Source organism: Carassius gibelio, chromosome A2 (assembly GCF_023724105.1).
Source record: "Carassius gibelio isolate Cgi1373 ecotype wild population from Czech Republic chromosome A2, carGib1.2-hapl.c, whole genome shotgun sequence".
NCBI classification, from domain to species: domain Eukaryota; kingdom Metazoa; phylum Chordata; class Actinopteri; order Cypriniformes; family Cyprinidae; genus Carassius; species Carassius gibelio.
The window spans coordinates 8,539,419-8,543,415 of NC_068372.1; the positions used below are offsets into that span (position 1 = coordinate 8,539,419).

General features: G+C 34.4%; 1 long non-coding RNA gene across 1 annotated transcript; it reads right to left on the reverse strand.

Moving 5' to 3' along the window:
• Positions 1-814: 814 nt before the first annotated feature.
• Positions 815-3,461, reverse strand: LOC128026131 (uncharacterized). Its single transcript, XR_008186356.1, has 2 exons — positions 2,728-3,461; positions 815-1,683 (listed from the first exon to the last, which is right to left on the reverse strand). It is a non-coding gene; the product is annotated as an uncharacterized LOC128026131 (long non-coding RNA).
• Positions 3,462-3,997: the final 536 nt, after the last annotated feature.

The following is a 3,997-nucleotide window of genomic DNA, read 5'->3' on the forward strand; positions in this document are numbered from 1 at the left end:
TCCAGTTTACCATTAAATATATTATTTATTTCATTTCGTTAATAAAACTTTTTAAACTACATTACCCATAAGCCTCCATCTTTCCATCTATGGAAAGGGAATACTAGGCGCTGTTTTTTTGTAGTTCATTGAAGTTATTCTTAGGGTTAGTGTTAGGATCTCGCTAAAAAGGTTATTTTTCTCAACATAGAAACACCCAATGTTGACTTAATATATTTACTCATGTGATAATAGCAGCAAAACATACTTTTGTAACATGATCCGCTGTTTAATATGGGTTAAAAGATAATCCAACCACAGACAGTCCTGCGGTGACAAGGGACATTCACAGCCAATGACATCAAGCTGAGCAGCGTCATCACACTTCCTTAACCATTTATTGTCATTCATGAACGCTGTTTTCCGTTTTTTGGGCGAAAGGGATAGATTGGTTAACAATAAATTAAATTTGCCACCTATTAGATAGTGTTTTATTAATGTCTACACCTTCTTCCAACAATAATGCAAATACAGAATTATTATTGTTATTCAGACAACAATTTGGCAATATCGATGTGTACATGTGTGTGTACAACAACACGTGATGTGAACTGCACAGTCACAGTTTTATCTTATCTAACCAAAAGATTAATTTCATTCAATTTAAAAGATAATTTTTTTTTCCTGACCAAAGACAAGAGCATTTACTAATAAAAAGTAAAGAGTGAAATTATTAAGTTATTAAATTATTAAAATTTGTTTCTGTGATTTGCCTTGCTTTACCAATTAATCTCTAGGAATAAAAACTGAAATAAAGCAAAATGAACATACAGAATTTTTTAAGAATTTTCCAGTATTTATTGATATGTCAAACTCATTTAAAGACAAAGTGCGCATATTACTGCACTGTCACCAAGCTCGTTTTTGAAGAATAAAACTATGAAGAATAAAAAGGCAGTTATGTTGTAAACGTTAACAATTTTCAGTGTTCAAATTCTTTTATTAAAAAACAAAACATTATAAATATGGTATATGTCTTTCAGAGAACACCGGAAAAAGATAAATTTTCTTAAAAGATTCTATTGACCAAAAAGTGATACACACAATGTAAATGTTTCAAACCCACAAAATAACATCATGAAGACATGCATGTCAAGTGTGCAATATCATCTATAAAACTCAATCAGCACAGCATCAGATAAACACTGATTGTCCGAACAATGGAAGAAAGATAAAGTGTTCAGGAAAACAAACACCTGCTACATAAAAATGCAGAAATATAACTTTAACAATAACATCATTCACTTCATGACTGGAACTAGGGGATTGCTGTGCATGAATATGTGCTTTACTAAAACTCCTGATCAGAACTGATGCTTTTTTATGATAAAAGCACCAGAAGTAAAGTTTACTGTATGAACCTTGACAAAGAGAACACAATGCTTTATCAATATGATAAATGCTATTTTTTAACTATTGTTGTCATCACTGGTTCTGTATACAGTACAGTATATGGGTTGCTGGAAGGTCACAATGTATTCATTATAAGGTTAATTAAAACAAAGTTACATCTTCTGCAGAAATCAAACCACTCCAAAGTCTTGAGTCACTGATCCAGGAACCATTTCTGTGTGTGTGTGGGGGGGGGGGGGGGGGTGAGTCCTTGTGCATGACGGAGAACTACAGTGTTATCTGGAAACAATCCTGTAAGACAGAAAGGATAGAAATATTATGTAATTAAATGCAACATTACTGTGTTTTTTTTTAGACCATGAAAGCATAATCTGCAAAGATGCTGTATAATTAAATGTTAAATGCATCCATTATTAAAAGCAAGTCATTAATAGCAATATCTAGTCATGGAGATCACGTATAGTGGGAACATGAACTGATGGGGCTTATTTGAAGTAATTTAATAAGAAGCCAATGAATAATATAAACTTTCTGACTGTGTGGGGCAACTGATTTTCCAATATTGTGATAGTGTCAGATGAGATTGTCCAGGGGCTTGTACAATATCATACAAGTGTTAAATTGAATTAGTGAATTATTAAGACTTTGATGTGCGACTGTATTTAGGGATCATTTTAAAGACTTTTCCCCTTTCCAGATACCCACACTTGAGGTCTTATTCACTTGAGAGTGTGTGTACATGACTATGAGACTGTCCCCGGTCTTAATAATGCCAAAGCACAGTGTCCTTAACTCACACTAAACCTCTCTAATACTGCTCCGGAGCGCTATACAACGCTTAGTGTATCCCATCATGCATCATGTTTTGGAATTAATGTGAGACTTTTTGCAGAGATCTCACAGGAGGTCACGCAAACCTTTCCAATGTTTGTGAAATATTAATAATAATAATTAGAAATTGAGAATAATTTAGTAGTAAAACAAAGTGTTGCATGTTTTCTTGGTGCACAGAAAAGTATATTTATTTTGTACATCATTTGTAACTTCTTTTTATCACTTAATTAGAAGCACCACAAAATAAATTGTCATCTTTAATAGGGACTATTGAAAAGACATTTAGAAGTTTCTTTTAAAATGCAAAGTTGAAATGAACTTTGTCATGTTAAGATCGACACACATTGTGATCTTCATGCTCACTTGGGCCAAATAAAGGAAATGTGCAATGATGGCAAGTGTGGGTATTTGGACCGTACAACAGTTTAAGAAACAACAAATGCTGTGCAAATGATAACAACAGGAATGTTTGATAAAAGCGACAAACTATCACAGACCAACCTGCCTCTGCAGCTTTCTGTCTTCTCAATTTCTGAAGGAATACCTCTCCACAAGCACCACTGGGGTGACTGCTTCCTTTACGCCTTTTCAGCTAAGAAATTAATACAAGGGGAAAGAAAATAAAACAGAATTATATACAGAATGTTAATAGTGATCTGTGAGCAAAATATTTAAGATATAAAACAATATGAATTGAACTGCAAGATGGGAAAAATGTTTTTTTTTTTTTTTTTTTTTGATTTACATTAAAAAGGTATTACAAGCATGGTACAGTAAATGTGATTACTGTGAAATATGTCATATAAAAGCACATTAAAACACTACCATTACAGTGGTACAACTATAGTTATTTTGGTGATTATTGTGCTATTACTATACCACAGTAAAACTACAGTTACTGTGGTAAAAAAAAACAAAAAAAAAAACATGGTAAATGTCTTGTTTACTGGGTTTTACCTACTATTGTAGGTGTCATGGTTACCATGATTTTACTACAAATACAACTTACATCTTTGAACCTGAAATGAATATAAAACGGATCCCAGGTCTGTGGCACGGCACGTCACGTGACCGATAGAGTTTAACCAGTTAGCAGCTGTGTTCATTTAGTTAAACACAATGAAACTCAAAGACAGCCTCGGATGACCGATGTAATACAGATTGTAAACATAAGGCGCTCATCTGATTAATAAAGAAGACAGAATACATTTTATGACAGGCATTAAAAGAGCATATTTACTACTACTCACCATAGACTGTATAACTCACCCAACCTGCGGCTCTTGTAAACTGATGGAAAGTATCGCGATTTATGCTGAATGAGACTTCTTGAACGTGATTTCAAAGCGATAAACATCTCCAAGAGGGTCTGGCTGCAGACATATGGGCGAGTGGAGCTCCACTCAAGAGCGGAAATACGTCACCTCCACTAGGGACGCCGCCGCCATGTTGGACCGGGCCACACTTTCCGTAGAATTACGTCGCCTCCACTAATGACGCGGCCGCCATGTTGGTCCGGGTAACACTTTACGTAAAATTACGTCGCCTCCATGGGGGCGAGTGGAGCTCCATTTAAGAGGGAAAATATGTCACTACCACCAAACTTTCGTTTTGTATTACTTGTTATATACACGTATAAAGGGTGATTTGCCAGTTATGTCACCTCTTTGTACGTAATGTTAATATGTTCTATACTTTTATCTTTGTTACTTTTACCTAGTAGAAAAAAAAATATATATATATATACTAATCTTTTACGGTTTATGACAAC